The 22,788-nt window shown below is 40.5% G+C and overlaps 1 protein-coding gene across 2 annotated transcripts in view; it reads right to left on the bottom strand.

Annotated features, from left to right (window-relative positions):
- EXTL3 (exostosin like glycosyltransferase 3) overlaps nucleotides 1-22,788 on the bottom strand; it is a 132,600-nt gene that overhangs the window by 81,633 nt on the left and 28,179 nt on the right. Inside the window, exon 2 of one of the 2 annotated variants that reach the window (XM_040467308.1) lies at nucleotides 742-850. The exons of the other annotated variant lie outside the window; for it this stretch is intronic. The gene's annotated coding sequence lies outside the window, so the exon portion shown is untranslated. The remainder of the gene's footprint in view (nucleotides 1-741; nucleotides 851-22,788) is intronic. 2 annotated transcript variants of the gene reach the window in all.

Here is a 22,788-nt window from a genome sequence, read left to right as displayed (position 1 = left end):
TAGCAGTGACCAGAGGAGAACAAAAGGAGCTACATGGGTACTGGTCATGTGCGATTTTGTGAGCTGCATGCTGCTTACATCAGTTTGTGAAAATTCATCAAGTTGTACACTTATGTTAGTATGCTTCGCTATATGTGTATTATCCCTTAATAAAAAGATTTTTCAAATAAGTAATTCATGGGGGCACCTGGGTGGCTCAGTTGGTTAAGGATCTGACTCTTAATTTCGGCTCAGGTCATGATCTCACAGTTGTGAGTTTAAACCTCATGTCAGGCTCTGCGCTGACAGCATGGAGTTTGCTTGGGATTCTCTCTCTCCTCTCTCTCTGCCCTCCCCACCTCAAAATAAATGAATAAACTTGAAAAAAGTAATTCATGGGCAAAACGAGCCTTTAAGCACCCTTGAACATTGTCACTATAAATATCCTAGAGTTGCCAATTACTGCCATACCTGCACCATTACACCACCTTCTTAGAGACCGTAAGCCACTATCAGCCTTTGCATATCGCCACCATTCTTATCACATGGCCTCATCCCCTTCAGCCCCAGCTGACTGGACTTCCTTCTCATCTGGAAACTTGGGAGCAGGACACGTGAAGCTGAGTCAGGTGATAAGAGTGCTTCAGCTAATAAACTGTATGGAACTGGGAAAAAAATAATTCCTGGACATACACACAGCAATAAGCCAAGAACGCTGGTCTGCAGAAAACAAAGCCAACACACAGAAGGAAGCAAACAAACCTGTGAGAAATGGAGGGGAAAGCCTCAGAGGCTGCTCACTCTCCAGCTCAAGTCGCATATATCCCAGCTGTCACTGGGTATCCATGAGATTGCTCATGTCGCCTTACTACTGAAAAAAAGAAAGAAAAGCAGACCTTACTTATTTAAGCTAGGGTGAATACGTTTCTGTGTGTGGAATGTATAGTCTCATTTAGTCCTTTTAACAACCCTATATGGTTCAGTTCCATTATGAGTCCCACTTCACAGTTGAGAAAACTGAAGCCCAGGGAGGTTATATGTAACTTGTGTAAATCACACACCTGGTAAGTGGTGGTGCCAGGATTTGGACCCAAGGAGTCTGACTCCAGAGCCTGAAATCTGAAAACTATCCTACACTGCAGTACAACAGAAATGCAGAAAACGGCAATGTGATTTCTATGTTGCATTAATGGATTTAACTAAGGCATCTGATTCCGTTAAATGAGTTCACATGTAGAAATGGTACAAAAGATTAAAAGACTGGCTGCCTAAGAAGTTGGTAAGCATTTATTTCTTTCACAAGGGAATTATACTTTGAGTTGTAGATGTTAGAGAAATATAAAACGCATGCAGTGTGACAGATTATACTAATGAGACTGTGTTATTATGCCAGGAAATTTATCTTCTAGATTTCAGCAAAATGCTCTCTTAGAAGATCCCTGCTGGTTACCTGTTTCTCCCAAAATGTTAGTATCCAGGAGAAGGGGGGTTTAGTCTCATGGAAGGAGAAATTGATAAAAGTTAACTTCAAGTCTTAAGGAGAGAGGCACTGGTGGTCACTTTCCATGAAGGTAGCTGCCAGACCCACAATCCACTCAGCAAGGCTGCTAGATCAATCACAGGCAAGCCACTGGTGACCCCCAGCAACCTTCAAAAGGTATGATTCAGGAATTATCAGTGAGTTTAAGTCAGGTAAGAACTTGTTCTATCAGTAATGCTTTGATTTTAAAGGAAAGTGCTGACAACCACTATTCAAGATCTTTTCTATATATAAATGATTGAGCAATTTTTGTGGCTTATAATTAGAACAATGCATGACAATTTCCAGATTGGAGTTCCAAGGTTACTCTTTCCCTTTGGTCCATCAGTGCCAAAAAGACAAAAGGTCATCTTCTGAGGCTCCATGGATAGCACTCACTAGCCTGCTAAGTGGCTCACTCTGAAAGTCCTGGCTTTGATGTTATCTTTTAAAAGTGGCTGTTTTTTATCTGGCAAAAGGTGCAATAATTCAGATGTTTTGTAAAATACTTTGTAGTAAGAACACTGAGTTAATATCAGGCCCAAAACAAAACACACATTATTGTCAGAAGACGGTTTGTTAACTCCTTGCCTCATGTCATAGTACTCACTATCTTGCATGTGGCTGTGAAAAATAAATTTTGTACTAGTTTCACATTCATTAGGAAGCTTAGCATGGCTCAAACCTGTCACTTACATAAGACTTATAATCTATAATGACCAATTAACATTCTAAAAATTAGCTGTCATCCCTAAAATATAACCTATCTGTCTCTAAAGTCCCTTCTTCCTTCAAGCACTGTTTCCCCTGTGAGTTTTTATTCCCTCCCCACCATGTCGGCACAGCTTGCAGAGGCAGTCAGGTTTGACCATCGGTAGATATCAAATGCCATCAAAAGCTTGCTCCTGGAAGTTCCAAGTAATGATACAAATGTCCCCCCAAGGCAAAAATACAGGCACCTAACATTTACCCTAAATTATGCCAGTGAGGAGTAAAAATGTGCTCAGTTTTACAACAACATGCCACAACATGGCATGTCTGAATGTTTGCGGAATTTAGCATAATGAGAGTTGTAACCAGGAAGAAGAAGAAGGAGAAGGAGGAGAAGAAGAAAAATCAGGCAGAGCATTGATAAAGTTCCAATGTCACACTGTATGCAGCTCTATCACTTCAGGATTGTCCTTACACCAAAAAAGCTACCCATACATTCAAAAAACCAACTACTCACTACTTAAAAATGCCTCACATAAACAAGGCACTCCATTTGAAAATGGGTAGAATGTCATAGAAGTACTTACAGAACATCAATTAACTTCTTAGTTAACCCATTTAGCTATAAAATCAAAATTGAAAGCAAAATTTCTGAAAATAATACTAAAAACTTTTTAAAACTTTAAAAATATATGTAAGTTGGTAATAACATGGAGTTCATGTATATTTAAAAAACAAACAAACAGTAGTTTCTACCAACCATTATCAAGAGAAAAATGTGTAGGTTTTAAACCAACTCATGAATGTTTACAGTAAGATTTTATTGAAGAGAAGGTTTTTCACTATTTTCCTAAATATTGCTTGAGATTAATTCTCAACCTAAATGATAAGAGCATGAATCTAGTGGGACCCAGTCAATGCCAGAACAAACTAATCACTGATCCCTTCCTCAATCCATGCCTTCAGCCTTGCAAATACTATGCCACAGGTCAAAAATGAAACCAAATGAAAATGTGACATTTCTCCAAATCCATCAATTCAGTGGGCTAAAATTAACAACCCAAAGCTCACTCCTAATGGACAGTTTCAGATATTTCATCTTCTTCACTTTTTTAAAAAAGATTTTATTATTAAGTAATCTCTACACCCAACAAGGAGCTTGAACTCACAACCCTGAGATCAAGAGTCGCATGCTCCACTGACTGAGCCAGCCAGGCACTCCAGATGTTTCATCTTCTGTAAAAAGGGACACACATGATAACATTGTGTGGGTTATAAGGAAATGCATATCTCTAAAATGAAGAAGGGATTATTGAAGTTTATTTATTTTGAGAGAGACAGAGAGAGTGTGAGCAGGGAGAATCTCAAGCAGGCTCTGCACTGTCAGCACAGAACCAGACACGGGGCTCAAACTCATAAAACTGTGAGATCATGACCTGACCCAGAATCAAGAGTTAGGCCCTCAACCAGCTGAGCCACCCAGGTGCCCAAAGAGGTGATTGTTTAGAAAAAAGATGATTGAAATAAATGAAGCAAATAATCCAAAAATATATTAACTATATATTAACTAAATATGAAAATACTTTAAAAGTTCAAATACCACCACGCATTTGTATTACTTTTATGTACATTTAACTATGCTGCAATGATGTTCAATTTTTTTTTTAATTTTTTAACATTTATTCATTTCTGAGAGACAGAGAGACAGAACATGAGTAGGGGAGGGGCAGACAGAGAGGGAGACACAGAATCCGAAGCAGGCTCCAGGCTCTGAGCTGTCAGCACAGAGCCCGAAGCAGGGCTCGAACCCACGAACTGTGAGATCATGACCTGAGCCAAAGTTGGAAGCTTAACCGACTGGGCCAGCCAGGCACCCCTGTTCAATTTTTTTTTTTTAGTTTTATTTATTTTTTGAGAGACAGCGTGTACAAGTAGGGGAGGGGCAGAGAGAGAAGGGTACAGAGGATCCAGAGCGGGCTCTGTGCTGACAGGCTGACAGCAGCAAGCCTGATGTGGGGCTCAAACTCAGGAACCATGAGATCATGACCTGAGCCAAAGTCAGACCATCAATTGAGCCACCCAGGCACCCCAATGTTCAATTTTTTGTATTTCATCTTTAATTAGCTTAAATAATAAACACTTAAATATTCGTAGGAACACAAATAATAAAAAACAAATAAACTGATAAATATTTGCCAGCTCTGTGGCTTCCTTTGAGCTCACAAGCATAATTTTATAAAATTGCTATCTTTATGTATCAACCATTTCAATTTCTTCCTTTTTCACTTACTTTGAATGGATTATTATGTGTTTCTACATCATTCTCATAGTCATCTTTACAGGTACTAGAACATTCCATATCTGTTCTCAGTAGTTCCTGAATGATAGTTTGTAGACCAATATAGGATGAAATTTTTGTCAGTCCACAGTTAAATGAGAAAAGCAAAGGCAAGTTATTGAGGTTTCAATTTTATTCAATTTAAAGATTGTCCTTTATTTAGAGATTATGTCCTTTCCCCTTTCTTGTGTTAAAATTTGTTTTTATGAAATGATAGTGATGGCAGCTTTTTAAAAATCTTCCTTACATGACAGAATATTGAGACATACTTAGTTTGGTTCCCTGCTCCCACCCCACCCCCGGACCACCAATTACTTGTTATTTTACCAGTCCATTAAATACAGAAGTCAGCTAACTATCTAACTACACCCCTTCATTTTAAAATATGAGCCCACACAGACACACAAACACCCAAAATGTTTTTGTAAAGACTTCTATGGTAACCAGCCTCCAAAATGTCCCTAATGATCTCTGTCCCTAGTATTTCCACCCTCATATAGTCCCCTTCCACATTGTACCACAGATGATCTATGTGACCAACAGAATGCTGCAGAAGTGATGATGTGTCACTCCTGAGATTAATTTATAGAAGGCATTTCAGCTTTCACTGTGGTTGTTCTTTTTTTTTTTTTTCGATCACTCACTCTGAAAGGAGCTAGATGCCATGTCATGAGAAACAGTGTAGAGAGCCTCTGTGGTGAGGAACTGAGGCTTCCTGCCAACAGCCACGTGAGTGGGATTGGGGAGCAGATCCTCCAGCCCCAGTCTAGCCTTCAGATGATGCTGCTGCCTCTGAAAGACCCCAAGCCAGAACCAACCAACTAAGTGCCCCTGAATTCCTGACATACAGAAAGTAAGAAATAATAAGTAGTTGTGTTTTAAATTATTACATTTGAGATAATTTGTTATGGAACAACAAATAACTAACGCGACTCCTGTATCCCTTTTCAGCTACAAGATGAATATGCCAAAACTGCTGAGCATGTTTGTGTTCATGCCTGTGTGGGGAGGAGAAAGGATTAGCAAGGACTGTGATCTCAATTATCCTGACTTTAGTTTACATACACTGACTCTTCCCTTCTCCATTGCTTTTTCTACTTTTCTCATATTGACCAGAGCACTTGGTAAACTGAATAATCCATCTCTAGCAAAGGAATCAATTCTATAAGTTTTTATAGGCTTAGTTAAAGGAATCATTCTATGTAAATGTGGTATTTTATCATAGTTTAGAAACCTGGTAAATTTCTATTGACAGAATCCCTCACCTTAGCTGTCAAATCTTTCCTAGATCCATCCCTACCTCAACAGAAGATCTCTCATGTGCACTGAGAAAATAGAAGCAATCCCTTTCAATTCTCTCCTCCCACATTTACACCATCTTTAAACTCTGAGGTGAAAAAAAAATTATTTTAGCAGCTGATGCCAGAGCTCCTCTTAGGAATAGAAAATACCTTATTGAGGAAACTATCTTGATATGACACCTGGAGTATGGAAGAAGAAAGCTTGGCTTGTAACAAAACTGTAAAACAGAGATAGCTAAACAGATCTGGATAAAAAAGAAGAAGAAGATGAAGGAGGAGGAGGAGGACGAGGAGGAAGAGAAAAAGAAGAATATGAAGACTGGAACAGGGTAAAGAGGACAGGAAATGGGAGGAGAGTAAGAAGAGATGAGGCTTAAATAATGGTGTGGGAGGCTGAAGGTTGGGGAGTGAGTTCCAGTGATGGGGGAGCTGAAAGCATGTTTAAAATAGAAATATCTATTATTGGACTTCACATTGTTTGTGTTGCTAAGGATATAAAATCCCTGAAGTCTTCAGTAATATCTGACATATGCACAAGTGCCTTATGTGAGTGATTTGGGGGGAGATCAAGGGAAAAAGATGTAGAGGGGACTGGTCTGAGTTCTGCAGCCGGGTCAGATGGAAATAAGGAATAAGAACATGGGAACTGAATTACAAGTGAGAAGAATTTAATAGAAGCAAAACTCAAAAGCTAAAGAAACTATTAGATGAGCTCCCAGGAATTAACAGAAATCTTGGAATAGGCATTGAACTTCCACATGAAATCCCAATGTGGAATGGGAACTTAAGTCAATTTTACTTAAATCTCAAAAAAAAAAATCTATCTTAACTGACATCTGGGTCCATATTCATGGATTATTCTCTCATCTGTTCTGGCCTTTGACAAAGGGATGTCCAAGACTAGCACTCTCTTTTTTAATGTGATCTGATATCCTTCCTTCCTCTGACCTTGCTCTGTCAATTATTCTCTCTGTATATAGTCAATATTCTCCTCATTACAGAGGAAATCTCACTGCTTATACCCCCACTGCTTATACACAGGCTCAGGCCCAGGCCCAAACTACCACCATCTTACAACACCAGATTTGAATTCCCAAAGATTTAGATTTTGAAACCTTGATTTATTATTTGTCAGGTAACCGTGGGCATATTACTTAACCTCTATACGCTCTCCTCACTATAATTTCCTCATCAGAAAATGGGGATAATAATAGTACACACCTCACAGGAATACAGTAAGGATTAACCTAGATAATGAGTATAAATTGTCAGTCCAGTGCCTGGCAAATAGCCCTCTTACTTAACTGCTATCATCATCATCATTCACCAGAATTCTCAAAAGAGTAATCTCTACTCTATGTCCACTTCTCTACCACCATTCACTCTTTTATATCCAGAAAGCTGTCTCCTGTCAAACTACTGAAATTGCTCTCATTATGGTAACCAGAGACTTCCTCATTCAGTAATGCCAGTGAAACTTCTCAGGCCTCCCTTTGGAATTCTTCTTAATCCTCTACACTTAGCTTCTTGAAATGGTTCAATCCTGGCTTCTCAACACATCGCTCTCTCATTACCCCCTCTCTTTTCTCTCACTGAATCTTCTTTCCCCACCACCCTTTAAATGTTGGTGTGCCATCATCTTCCATTCTCATTGAGCATGTATTCATGACTTTAGCAGCCAGATCACTGCCCTGAACCGAGACCTTTCTTCTGAGCTCCTGAGCCAAACTGCCCACTAGGTATCTTGCCCTAGGTGTTTCACAAACCCAGCCAGTCACCCAAACCATGTTTATAGGTACTGTTAACACAATCATCATTCTGACTTCCCCAATTCTTTCCCTCCCCTCGTAGTCATTTTCCTGATTAACACCAGCTGTGGTTCTTCCTGTTTCCATCCTTCATGACCTCACTGGTGTTCCAAGTGGGCTTTAGAGTCACATGGGCCTGGGTCCAAATACTAACTATGATGGTTCTCGGCCAAATTACTTAACCTCTCTGACCTCAGGTTTTTGTGATGATGAAATGAGATATCACATGCAAAATGGCCAGCACACAGTAGGACTTCAGCAAACACTCCCCTACACCTCTTCCTTCGGGTCTTCTTCACCACCTGCTGAAATACAGTATCTACCTATTTGGTCTCCCTTGCCCTTTTCTCCTCCAAATTGCCCTAGTCTTTCTTATAAATAAATAAATAAATAAATAAATAAATAAATAAATAAATAAATAAACAAACAAACAAACAAACAAACAAACGTGATACTATTATCTCTTTGCTTACAAATCTTCAACATTTTCTTTTTTCCTATGGAGCAAAGTCCAAATTCCTTAACATGGTAAGTTCCAACTGGCTTTCTGGTTCCTTCTCTCCCAGACCAGTTACTCTAAAATACTGGCTGCTCACCAGCTATTTCTGTACATACTAGCTTACATCTCTGCACATGTGGATCCCTCTGGCTATAATTCCCTTCCTGTGCCCAAGTTCTTTTGTCCAACTGGCAAGTTTATTCATCCCCCTTAAGACTTACCTCAAAAGCTGTCACTTATATGGCAACAAAAGCTCAGCCACCAAAAAGTAAACAAGTTTAAAAGCTTCTGCACAGCAAGAAGACAATAAAATGAAAAGGTAAACTACAGATTAGAAGAAAACATTTGCAAACCATATATCTGATAAGGGTTAATATCCAAAATATAGAAAGAACTCCTACAATTCGGTGGCAAAAAAAAAATTTTTTTTAAATGGTAAAAGTCCTGAATAGACACTTTTCCAAAGATAACCATACAAATGGTTAACAAGTACAAAAAAGGTGCTCAGCATCACTAATCATCAGGGGAATGCATATCATATACATCATATTGTATGCTTTAAATATATAAATTTTTTTTTAAATTTTAAAAAGTTTAAGGGGCGCCTGGGTGGTTCAGTCGCTTAAGCGTCCAACTTCGGCTCGGGTCATGATCTCGCAGTTCGTGAGTTCGAGCCCTGCATTGGGCTCTGCTCTGGCAGCTTGGAGCCTGGAGTCTGCTTCAGATTCAGTGTCTCCCTCTCTCTCTGCCCCTCCCTGGCTATTGCTCTCTCAAAAATGAATAAATGTTAAAAATATTTTTTCAAAAAAAAATAATAAAATAAAATAATAATAATAAAATAAAATTTTAAAAAGTGTAAGCTGTCATTAAAAGGGTGACAGCTATTCTTTACTGGTTCAGAATTTAAAAAAGAAACTAGTCTAGGGGCACCTGTCTGGCTCATTCTTGGGGTCATGAGTTTAAGCCCTACTTTGGGCGTAGAGCTTACTTTAAAAAAAAACAAAACTATTCTATACACACACAGCGCGCGCGCACACACACACACACACACACACACACACACACACACACCAAACATAAAAGGAGAAGGAGAGGAAGAAAGAATGGTAAATGTGGATATGGCACAATGTTAAAAATTGGTGAATCTGGGTAAGAATCATTTGGAACTTATAAAAAAGTTGCAAAACTCCATATAATTCTGGCTTTTATGTAAGTTTGAAACTGTTTCAAAGGAAAAAAAGAAGAAAGCATGGGGCAATCGAACCATGCAGTAACAATCAAACAAACCCAAGTTGAGGAACATTTCACCAAATAACTGGCCTAGATTCTTAAAATGTCAATGTCATGGAAAAAAGAGAGGAAGTTCAGAGGGAAGGAGGGAGGTAGGTGGTAGGCTGAGGAAATGTTCAAGATCAAAGGAGACTAAAGAAACATGACAACTAAATGCAATGTGTATTCCTGGGTTGGATGTTAGTTTGGAAAAAAAAATGCTATAAAATACGTTATAGAAACAAGTAGGTAAATTTGAAAATGGACTCTCTATTATATAATAGCATTACAGTAATATTAAATTTCCTGAATTTAAAAATTGCACTGTAGTTATGGAAGAGAATGTCCTTGTTCTTAAGAGATACATCCTGAGGTATTTAGGATGCTGGTATTAGGATGATGGTAATGTCTACAACTAAAATATGTTTCAGCAAAATTCAAAATAACAGTTAAAACGTGTCTGTGTGTATCTAGAGAAAGGATAGAGCAAAATGTTAACAACTGGTGAATCTGAGTTAATGTTTACCATTCTTGCACCTTTTCTATAAGTTTGATTTTTTTTCAAAATAAGGTTTTTTTTTTAAAGCTATAACTCAAGTAAAATATTTTCCCACTCTCCCAGTTAGAATTAATGCTGCCTCCTCTAAGCTATGGGGGTTTTTTTAAGTTTATTTATTTATTTTGAGAGACAAAGAAAGAGTTCAAGCAGGGGAGGGGCAGAGAGAGGAAGAGAGAGAATCCCAAGCAGTCTCTACACCAACAGCACTGAGCCCAATGAGGAGCTCAAACCCATGAACCATGAGATCATGACCTGAGCCAAAACCAAAAGTCAGATGCTTAAACAACTGAGCCACCCCTGTGCCCCTAAATGTTTTGACTTTTACTCTAAAATGCTCAGATTGGGTTGTAATTATTTATTTAAGCATTTGTCTTATTCTGCTAGATTGACAGCCTCTTGGGGCAGGAACTTAAGTTGCCTTTGGAATTTAATAATGGGAGAAGTATTCTCCTTCAGGATAACTTTATGCTGCTGGCATTGTATTACTACCAGAGTACAATGATGCTACAATTTGGGCTCATTGCAAAACATGGCTGGACATTGCTGAGATGAGAACTAGAATGGAAAACAAAACTTAGTTTGTAGCATAGGAAAGTACTGGAGTTGATTTACAATGTACCGTTCTGTCTTTTATGGAGACTTCTGCCGGCAAAGCTGGAAAGCCCTCTGGTCCCATGCAGATACACAAGGGTGCTATATGTATGAGGGAGAGGGCCCCTGAAGGTAGAGATGAATTACAACCCCAGATGTATCTGTCTTATCACTTCCAACACATGTGTAACAGGAGGGCAGTCCCATCCTCAGTTGGCCAGAGGGCTAATTATAAAACCCTTGGGTTAAGGGTGCCTGGGTGGCTCAGTTGGTTAAGTGTCTGACTCTTAATTTTGGCTCAGGTCATGATCTCACGGTTTGTGAGTTTGACCCCCACATTGGGCTCTGTGCTGACAGTGTGGAGTCTACGTGGTATTTCTCTCTCTCTCTCTCTCTCTCTCTCTCTCTCTCTCAAAATGAATAAACAAACACAAAAAATGTTTTTAATAAAATAAAAATAAATAAATAAAACTCATGGGTTAGAAGATCAGACCATGGGAGAGTGTAGGTAAAACCATGCTCCTCCCATCTCCCCATGCTTGCTTTGATCAAGAATATAGGAAATAGTCTTTTCCATAGTACTGAGAAGATAGCTTCTATCCTTCTCTTCCCACTTCCTTTATGTACTCCTCAAGGAAGAAACACATCACTTAGATTATTGATAAGCCTACCTACAGGGTCATTACACACTCACTACCCAAGCTCCTTGCAAGTTTGTCTTTCAGAGATATCTGCCCCACGGGCCATATGTGTTCCTCTCTCCTCATGCAGTGGCAGGTTAAGCAGTTTCCAGCCACCCTGCCTATGTCCAGGGAGAAAGTTCAGTTCCCGGAGGAAGAAATGAGAAGCCAGTTTTGGGCTCGGGTCTAAGCAACATTCTCCAGACCAGCTTTAGCAACAAGAAAGATGATATTTCAATCCCAGTCTGTTTCCTCTATGTCATTCTGGTTCAGGACTTGGAAAAGAAAGGGGCATGAAAGGCCCCCTCAGAATCCCAACATTATTTTACTAACCTTTGGATCTCGGTGGTGGCTTGTTCTATGACAAGCCCTCAGTAAACTTTTGTTGTCTTGAACTCAGACAATGTGATGCATACACAGGCATGTGATTGCTCACAGCTATCCTTGTGGTGGTGGTTGTATTTTTTAATCATACAAAGTGATTTTTGAAGCTTTTCTAGTTTGTCCGAGGGCTCTGGGGCTACAAGGAAGCAGGCTTTCATTAGTAAGAGAGAGAGAGCTGTGTCTTTGTGCTTCACTGTGATGGCAATACCAGGGAGCGATATCCCAGGGGATCTGCCAAGCAGCTTGACAGCAATTCTAGCAAGAAGGTGGTAGAAACACAATTTTAGCAATAATGATCAAACCTTTTTTGAAATGTTCCTTTATCCTTGAAATGCCTTGTGTTGCTGAAAGCCTATTCATTACCGATCATTCATCTGTAGCAAGTCGTGTCTTTATGTGTCTGTACCCAGAAGTGACCACACTGGGAGGGTTTTCACAGAGAGACAAAGGCTCCTAGGCACAGTGAGAGAGCCAGAGAGGTAAAAGTGAACAGCAGCCCGAGGAGGCAGGAGATAAAAACACAAAACAGAGGAAGGAGAAGCTATAAGAAAGTCATCTTGGGGCGCCTGGGTGGCGCAGTCGGTTAAGCGTCCGACTTCAGCCAGGTCACGATCTCGCGGTCCGTGAGTTCGAGCCCCGCGTCAGGCTCTGGGCTGATGGCTCAGAGCCTGGAGCCTGTTTCCGATTCTGTGTCTTCCTCTCTCTCTGCCCCTCCCCCGTTCATGCTCTGTCTCTCTCTGTCCCAAAAATAAATAAACGTTGAAAAAAAAAATTTAAGAAAGTCATCTTACTTATAGGGGCTTTAGTATTTAAAGTGGACGTCACAGCCCTCTGATATTTTTACTGGGACCATATCTGGAACCTCCTTCTTCTTTTGGGATCATTCTTCTGATCTCATCTATGAATCACTGCCTTCCTCTCCAGGATGTCCAACTTCTCCCTGTCTCCTTCACGTCAACCTGTAAACATGCGCAAGGTTCTTACATCCCCTGGAGCCTCGAACTACCCTCCAACGACCACTCTCTTGCCTCCTTGTTGAGTATTCCAGTGCCTCCCAAAGTGTGGCTTGTGGCCAGCAGGATCAACAGCACGTGAAGTGCATCTGAAATGCAATCCTCAGGCCCACCCCAGAGCCATGGAATTAGGATTTCCGTGGGTGGGAGTCCAAGATCTTCCATTTTAATATGCTCTCCAAGTGATTCTGAGGCAACCTGAGTTTGAGAAGCACTGCCTCCACTCCATGTTTCTGCTTCCTCGCCATTTTGGAATGCCTTCCTATGTCCCTTTAATGTTGGACTCCCCAAGGCTCTGTCCTGGCCTCTTCTTTTCCTGAGCTATCTCCTTTCTCTAAGTGATCTTAGCCACCCAAACACTGATTTAGTTGTTTGTTTGAACACAGGTATGCATCAATTTAAGAATCACTCCTTCCCTGGCCTCGTCTCCGAGCCTTGAGAACGGCCAGTTGCTTTGTGGACCTTTCTGCCAAAATGTTGCACAATTTTCTAAACTCAGTAGATCTCAAACAAACCCAGTATCTCCTCCTATACCCACTCCACATCTCTTTTAACTGGGCTGCAGGGTAGCACTACCACCCACATAGTCACCTCGAACTCCTCAGCATCCTGCTTCCTCTCACCATTCCGAGCCAGTCTCCAAGCGCAAACAGTTCCACATCCACCACTTCCCCAGTGTGCACCCTGTCAATGCTCCTCTTCCCTAATCAGTCCTCCTTCATGCTGCCACCCCATCACCTCCCTGCTTAAGGCCCTTTAATGAATCCCCATTGTTTACATAACTCCTAAGCCCCTTAACCTGGGCTCCAATGTATTTCCCATCCATCCTCCCCTCCATAAACAAATATTTCAGTAGTATCAAATTACCTCCCATTCTGGGAATGGCCCATGCCACTTTGCAACTTTGTGTCTTGGCACCTACTAGTGCCTGATTCTGATATGTCCTTCCTTCTGTATGCCTTCCTACCTCAGCTGGTGGTCCTGGCAAACTTCTATTCATCCTCTAAAACCTCACTCAGATGATGTCAAATCCTCTGGGAAGTCTTCCTTACACTATAGAGTACTTACCAATGTTTCTCTCTGCAATAAGGCTAGATCACCTTCATGCTGGAAGCCTGCCTTATTTGCCTTTGTATAGCCAGCACCAAGCACAGGCCCTGACACTGAGGACGTTTAGAAAAAAATTTTTTCCTTATGTTAATTGGTGCACCCAACAAAAATTTACTGAACATATATCATGCAAGGAGCATTGTGGATACAATGAGCAAGACAAAAACTCTCTGCCCTCTAAGCTAACAAGTAGGCCAATTATTTTAACAGTATACTCAATTTGACATGAGGGATAAGCTTAGGGAGGTACATGGAGTGACACCTAAATCAGTGTGGGGGTAATCTTACTGTGTCTTTGGGAATATATTCAGTCTTTGGATCTGCAAGGAAAAATGACCATTTGTATTTTTAAAGGCTATCACAATGTCTAATCATTGATATTATTGCCAATAACAGGCAATACTTGTCCTTGGGCAAATGTCTTTCCCTCTACTTAATTCTGAGGAGGAAAAACATGAAAATAACTCTCCACATGATTTTCTTCATGGCAGCTGCCATGCAGGTAAACAGGAGCCCCTCAACAGATTTTCTTTCAAATAGGGCTGAGAAAACAGTAAGGCCTTGGGTTGCTGACGGTCATAATCTGTGTGCTCCATCTCTGTCCCCATTCCATGAGCTTCTTTAACCTAATCTTCAGAAGTTCTGTCAGCTGATAGAGAAAGCCAATGCTAAAAGGGCACAATCACGATGGCAAGTTCACCTGCATACATCTCTTCTCCCTCATCCGTTTCACACCATTTGGGCCACAAGATGTATCACCTTTGTGTCATTATTTCTTGTAATTTTTTTAATGTTTATTTAATTTTTGAGAGAGAGAAAGAGAGCACAAATGGGGGAGGGCTAGAGAGAGAGGGAGACACAGAATCTGAAGCAGGCTCCAGGCTCTGAGCTGTCAGCACAGAGCCCAACGCAGGGCCCAAACCCATGAACCGTGAGATCATGACCTGAGCTGAAGTCAAGACGCTTAACTGACTGAGCCACCCAGGCGCCCCTAACTTGTATGTCATTACTAAAGGACATCAAGGGATGACAAATTCCATTTGTGGGTGATCCCCCCTTCAAATTGATGATCAATCAAAACATATAAAAGGACACATAACTAAATCAAGCAAGGCTTATATTCACCACACAGTAATGAAAATATCTGCTCTAGGAAGAATGTTTTCTGTAGTTTTGGAGTTCTTTAGAATTATGGTTTACATACCCTGCTAATGGCTATGGTTCCTCAACTTCAAGATATGTGTATCACCCCCAAGCATTAATTGCAAATATACCAGATTAGCAATTCTCAAATTTGAGCAAGCATCAGAATTATCCGGAAGGCTTGATGTCATGTGAACTTCTGAGTCTCAACCCTAGAGTTTCTGATTCAGTAGGTTGAGGTGGGACCAAAGATTTCCTAGTTCTAAAAAATTCCCAGGTGATACTGATATTGCTGATATTGCTGCTTTGAGAAGCAGCAAAGTCAAGGGTAGAATTCCTATACCTGCCAATCTTTACCACCAAGAGAGACTAACCCTGCGTGCCTCAAGAAAACCATATCATAAGAAAAGCAAATAATCATTACAATTATACATTTTAACAGCCTCTGCCTATTCCATGCTACTTATGAGAGGAAAACGTCAGCTGTTATATAAAAGCTAAGTTTTGGGAAAGCAAAAGGAACATGGGTTCCAAACGCTTGCAGTGCTCTTCTCCTGTGAAAAACAACTGCAGCAAAGGCAGAAAATACCTACAATAAAGAAATCATTCCCATGATTTCCCATTCTCCTGAGGTTTCCTTCTCCTCACAGAGTGGTGCCAGTGGAAAGAAGAATTTTAGTAACTACTATTTATCCTGGCTTAGTGACTGATGTGTTAACATCAGGTGAGTTTAAGAGTCCAATTAACATTTCAAACAGGCACCCTGATGCTCTCAGGAAAAGAATTAAGGATTTGCTGTCACACTGTTCTGTCCTTCTTTATGTTTCCCAAAGTTGAAGGGATTATCCTCTATATTATTATCAAAATAATATAGATGGGGAGGCACTTGTGATGGTTAATTTTATGTGTCAACTTGACTGGGCCAGGAGGGGATGGGGCCCAGAAGTTTGAACAGGATTCTGGGCATGTCTGTGAGGGTTTTTTTTAGATGAAGTTAATGTTTGAATCAGTAGACTAAGTAAAACAGACTGCCCTCACCTATGTGGGTGAGCCTCAGCTGAAGGCCTGAACAGAACAAAAAGGCTGAGTAAGAGGGAATTCTTCCTTCCTGACTACCTTGAGCTGGGATGTGGATCTTTCTTCCGCCTTCAGACTCGAACTGAAATGTTGGCTCTTTTGGGGTCTCGAGCCTGAAGGCTTTTGGACCAGAACTTACACCATTAGCTCTCCTGGGTCTCTGGCTTGCTGCCTGAAGATCTTGAGACTTCTCGCCTCCATAACTGCACGAGCCAATGCCCTATAATAAATCTCTTTATCTACATAAAAAGAGATTACACACACATACATGGACTCACATCCCATTGATACTGTTTCTCTGAAGAATCCTAATACAGCACTGGACACAAATTTCTTTCTAAATCATCTGTTTTCTGCTTTAATTTCTACTTAATTAAAAATCAGCACCATTCCTAGCAACCTCTACCAAAGTCCCTTTAAAGGATGTCTGTAACTAGACATTTCAGTAGAGGTGATTCTGATTCAGTGACTCACTGGTGATTTCAGCCCTGTTGTGCTCTCAGCCCTGGTGAAGTAAAGTCCAGGTTGAAACCTGCTGAAAGGGGAACATGTGCTCATTTAAGATAGCCATTGTTATAACCTAGGCAGTGTTGATTTTTCTTTATTATTATCTGAGAGTAGAGAAGTTAGAAATGATATCAAAAGCAGAAACAATGTTTGTGGTCTCCATAATTTGCAAGGATCCTGCTCCATTTCACACACACACACACACACACACACACACACACACACACACACTCCTTGTCAAATTTCTGAAAACTTTTAGCTGTACTTTTTGAAAGTAAAAAAGCCACAGAGGACATATCAATTAATTAAAAAGAGTAACAGCATTTTGCAGGAGATAGTAACTTAAAGAGAAGCATCTGATTGGCATGAGAGAGCAGATAAGCTGTATAACATTAACACTCCACTCTAAGTACTAATATAGGTAACCACTTTAGTAATTATGCCATAAAAAAAGAATGTTCCAATGGTTTTGATGTGCCTATTGGAATAAAGTTAGGACATTTTCCTTATAGGTAGCACAGTGTAAGATGAAGGAACCCGAGAATACCATTCAGAGTAAGAAAGCTACCATTGAGGGCCTCAGTGATTCTGCTTCTACCAGAGCAAACGGGGCTACTCTATAGGTTACTGGTATCTGGTAGATATTCACCAGTCTGCCAGGTTCAGGGAAATTTGTGTATTAGTCCTGGTATAGGGAATACTGTTGAGGTTAGCTTCAGGAGATCCAGATAATGTGAGTCTGGGTCAAAAATAATATTAATATCAATGGTAGCTTCCATTTAATTAGCAGTGATAATTACATTAATAGCTAACTCTTAGAAGAAGGTATTTTTAAGTGACCTGCCTGAAGCCATACAGCTAATAAGTAGCAAAGATCTGACCCCAAGTGCTTCCCATTCCAAAGCATGTTCTCTGAACTGCAATTCATTTCTGCTTTCTAAAGTGCTAGAAATAACTAATCTTTAAGGAAATATCATGAATCACATATAAATAAATAAACAAAAAACCAAACAAATAAATAAGAATGAGATATCACATTAAGTCTAGACTATTATTTCAATTAGGATGATAGCCACTTGGTCAGGAGGCCAAGAATCCCAGTACTGAACGGAAATATTCACATGTACATAGAATGAGGAAGGGGCTGACAAGGATCCCTTTTTTGACCAAACTTTGGTCCAGCTCTTCTGAGCTCTCTTCTTGACTAGACTGTGTCCTAAAGCTACCACCCTCAGCCTGCTTAAGGCCAGTTCAGCACAATCCTGCCAAACCAGTTTAGCAAGGATCCCCCAACCCTGGGTATCTAACCAAGTTCCTCTTAGTAATTTCCCATCCACTGATGCCTCTCATCCTGCCTGTTGGCTGCAACACCCCAGCTACTTCTGTTGTATCCAGAGTTGAGTTCCATCTCTCACCCCTACTGCAACAGTCTTGACCCCTAATGCATTAGTCTTGAATAAAGTCTTCCTCACCTATTTAATTAGTCTGATACAACTTTTCTTTGACAGGGCATAGGGAAACACTGGAAGAGCTGTTAGTATGGTTGTATTCTCTCACCCCTGCAGTCACAGAGTAACTTGGTGATGACTCAACAAACCTACCATTACAAGGAGCTCCCAAATCCAGCCTACCTAGAGAGTTTTCCAGAATGCTTGGTTGTGGGAACCTTCCTGCAAACTAAAAAGATAAGCCAAAGAGTGTGTGTGAGGGAAGGGAGGGGGGTGGAGGAGAGGAGAAGACCAGGCTACAATTTTAAGGAAGAAAGCCTTCCAGTTTAAACTGGTGGGCATAAGACCTTTCTCCTCTCCCATCCAAAAGCCCACGGAAATGCTACAAAGATATTTCGAGAAAGAATGAAGTCATAACAGCAGTACAAAAATAAGAAAAGGTGGCCATTATAGGCCCAGAAATCTTGAGAACTCTTAGAAGGCAGAGAGCATTAGAATGCGGTTAACAAAGAACAAGCTAAGGACACCACAATTTAAACACCTCAGGGGAACAGAGGTCTTGAAAAGAAGTTCCATGGAAGCTTCGAAGTGAGTGGCAACAGATAGAAAGTACAAAAGTGCCCCACAGACAACTATTAGGGTAATTTGTTAACAAGCATTCTAGGCTGCTGGCAAAGTTGGGACCTCCAGTGTTCTCCGCCTAAACAAATTTAGCTTTTGCCCTCCAGCTAAACATGGAAAACTGGTCTAGAAAAGAACAAAAAAAGAGCAATTGGTAATGAAACTATACTTATTAGGGGTGGGGAGGAAATCCAATAGAAGAACTGAATTTATTAGAACATACACAGGCAAAGTCTCAATTTGTTTTTTTCTCTCTCTCTTTTTTAGTTAGCATATAGTGCAATAATGATTTCAGGAGTAGAATCTAGTGATTCACCCCCTACATATAACACTCAATGCTCATCCCAACAAGTGTCCTCCCTAATGCCCCTTGCCCATTTAGCCCATCACCCCTCCACTCCAAACCCCTCCAGCAACCCTCAGTTTGTTCCCTGTATTTAAGAGTCTCTTGGGGTGCCTGAGTGGCTCAGTCAGTTAAGTATCTAACTTCAGCTCAAGTCATGATCTCATGGTTCGTCAGTTCGAGCCCCGTGTCGGGCTCTGTGCTGACAGCTTGGAGCCTGGTGGCTGCTTCAGATTCTGTGTCTCCCTCTCTCTTTGCCCCTCCCCTGTGCTTGCTCACTCTCTCTCTCTGTCAAAAATAAACATTAAAAAAAATTTAATTAAAAAGAGTCTCTTATGTTTTGTCCTGTTTTATATATTATTTTTGCTTCCCTTCCCTTATGTTAATCTGTTTTGTATCTTAAATTCCACATATGAGTGAAGTCATATGATATCTGTCTTTCTCTAATTTCTCTTAGCATAGTACACTCTAGTTCCATCCATGTTGTTGCAAATGGCAAGATTTCATTCCTTTTGATAGGCAAAGACTCAATTTGAAATATGGACATAAAGGAGAACTTTCAGAATAAAGAGCAAATAGACAAAAATAAGGAAATAAGAGAGAAAAGATAAGGCTTGTGGATGTTAGAGCCAGGTAGCCTAATATTCCTTCAATAGGAATTCCAGGTGGAGCAAAAGAAATAAGAAAGGGAAGGAAGTCATAAAAGATATTGAAGAAAATGTCTCTGAGCTGAAAATGAACCAAAGTCTTCAGATTAAAAGGGCCTACTGAGTGCTGTGCAGAGCAAACGAACAAACACCCAACTTAGTCACCTTCTTGGGAAAGTTAAAACTTCAAGAAATTTTGAATGTTTCCAACAAGAGGGAAAGATGTTTATGAAGAGGAAAGAGAATTAAACGAACATCAAACTTCATCAACAATACTGGTTGCTAGAAGACCATAGAGAAATGTCTTCAAACTCCTGAGAGAAAGAATATTTGGAGCTCTGAATTCTGTGGTTAAACGATCATTCAAAATATAACATTCAGATTATGAATAAACTGTTTTTTATTTGATAAAAAACGCAAGACAGTCTACAACACTCATCCTATATGAAAAAAATTACTTCAGGTGTTCGCTCACACAAAATGAAAAAAATCCAAGAGAGGGAGTGATCTGGGTCTCATGAAATCATGGCAGGCGATTTTATGAATGAGATGCTCTGTACTCTTCTGTGGGTCATTTGCCCTTTCCTTCCACCCTGGTGCTCGCTGAGAGATGAGTCACCGAACTCAAACTCGGACATTGGCCTTATTCCTTTCTTTAATCGCTCCAACCCTACACAGATGTCCCCCCACCACCACCATCTGACTTTTTGTCATACTTTTGGTACTGGTGTACTATAAAATCCCAATTATCAGAGGGCTCTCTGGAATATTGAGCTTTTCTCGCTAATGCCTTAAAATTTCTGGCTCTCTTTCAGTGTTTGTAATTTTTAAAATAGTTTTGAATGTATTTGTCTTATCTTTTGCCAAAGTAAACATGCAGTGAACAAAATGCAACTTGTTCCTCAATTCAGGATCTTGTATTACCACAGAAGGGCGCACCATTCCCCACAATCAAAATGTTTGCCTTAACACCCAGAAAATCAATAAAGTGACGTGCCTAAGATCACAGCCACTTAGTGGCACAGTCTGGGTTAAAACCCTCATATTCTGAGGTGCCTGGGTGGCTCAGTCAGTTGAGCATCTGACTATTGATTTCAGCTCAGGTCATGATCCCAGGGTCTTGGGATTGAGTCCTGCATCAGGCTCTGTGCTAAGCATGGAGGTGAAGCAGGTGGCTGGCTGCAAACCAGGAGGAAAACTCTTACCAGAACCAAACTGTGCTAGCATCCTGATCTTAGACTTGCAGCCTCCAGAATTGTAAGAAAATAAATTTCTGTTGTTTAAGCCACCTAAGCAGACTGCTATGGACCAAATGTTTTCTTTCCCCCAAATTTATTTGTTGAAACCTCATCCCCAGAAGGTTGGTATTAGGAGGAGGGACCTTTGACAGGGTGGAGCCTCAGGAATGAGATTAGTGCCCTTATGAAAAGATTCTACAAAGATTCCTGACCCCTTCTGCTGTGAGGTTACAGCATCAATGAGGAAGCAGACTTCACCAGACAGTGAATCTGCCATTGCCTTGATCTTGGATTTTCCAGCCTCCAGAACTGTGAGAAATAAATGTTGTTCACAAGCCACCCTGTCTGTGGTATTCTCTTATATAAGCTCGAACGCACTAAGACACTCAGCCAAATTCCATTTCACTTCTCTCTGCTCATTCTCTCATCAATTGTTTGTCAAGTGCATTTTTATCAAATGGTCACTCTGTCACAGATAAAGAAGATGTTGAATACCTGAAAATCTGTATAGCTCCTTCTATAAAATAAACATTAATATTTCAGCATTAAGGCCCCATTAGCTTACTTATTAGGCTTCTGCCTCTTTTGCAAGCATCCCTAAAAGAGCCCATATTCGTAAATTCATAACAGATTTATGGGACTGTCTTTTTCTTCCTTTTTTTCCCCCAGCAACAAAGTTTCTGTCAAATTTCACCAAACTGTTTTTTAGCTTCATGGTGAGGTAACTGTTTTTCCATCACTCAACAGAATATCTATCATAATTTTATTATTTTTATTGAGATATAATTGACATAGAACATTGTATTAATTTCAGGTGTATATCTGTCACGATTTTAAACATCAAACTGCCCCTTCTAAAAATACCCATGGCTTACACAAGTATACAGATGATATAAAATGTCATTTTAGTTTTCACTGAGGATCAGCTTTGAGAATCCCTTTAAGTGGACAAGCAAGCAAGCACACTCGCGTTGTTGACAAGGCTAAGAGAGAAGACCCAGCTAACACCAGGTCAGGCCCCACTTGCATTCTGAAAGGAACGGAGATAGCAATATTTTCCTATTTTTCTCTTCTTTTCCCAAGAGTCTCTTCATAACCCCTATCCATTAGAGCAGCGAAATTCTGGAGTGTGCATTTTAAGATCAAGTGTCTGCAGTCCAGTGACCAGCCTGGACCAGCAGTCTCCTCAGCCCTGTTACACACAGAAAAAAGAAGATAACCATAACCTCTATCTGAAGTGTGTTCCACTGAGGGCAGGTTTAAGAAAGTTGTGGTAAAGTGGAAAAAACTAGGGGTTTTGACAAATAGCGGTCTTCACGTGGGGGCATACAAACACTTTCTTCATGGTAAGAGGCAACAGCAGCTGAGGGAATCAATTTCCATATATTCAACAAAAACTCAACAATTTACCTGCCTGAGATCTTGCCTGTGCTGCATGAGCAAATTCTTCCTTTCCCCAGTAGTCCTTCTTCCACTTTGGGAAAGATGAGAACACCTCTCACCCATGCTGTTCTCACTATGGCACACTTCCCTGGGCACCAAACAGAAAGAGGATTGGGAATACCAGGGTTCGTGCCGAGGCAAGATATGGCTTTAAGGACTGAGGAAGACATGCTTGTGTAAGGCAGGGGGTTTCTAAGGCTAAGTGTTCAACAAAATTGAAGGAGACCTCAGAAAGTCACAAACTTAGCATTCAAAATGATTTTTGACAATAGGGCCACATAGGATTTTTGGCTCAGAATGAGCTCAAAGAATTAACTGAGGACACTGTAACACAATTCTTTCCATTCTCTCTCTCTCTTTTTTAAAATTTTTAGTGTTTATTTCTTTTTGAGAGGTGGGAGGGGAGGGGCAGAGAGAGAGGGGAAGACACAGATTCTGAAGCAGGCTCCAGGCTCCAAGCTGTCAGCACAGAGCCCAACTCGGGGCTTGAACTCATGAATTGGGAGATCATGACCTGAGCCAAAGTCGGACACTTAACTGCCTGAGCCACCCAGGGACCC

Source organism: Herpailurus yagouaroundi, unplaced genomic scaffold, assembly GCF_014898765.1.
Source record: "Herpailurus yagouaroundi ecotype Mexico unplaced genomic scaffold, PumYag 28, whole genome shotgun sequence".
Lineage (NCBI taxonomy): Eukaryota > Metazoa > Chordata > Mammalia > Carnivora > Felidae > Herpailurus > Herpailurus yagouaroundi.
The sequence above is the reverse complement of the archived record's forward strand: the minus strand, read 5'-3'. Positions and strand labels throughout refer to the sequence as shown.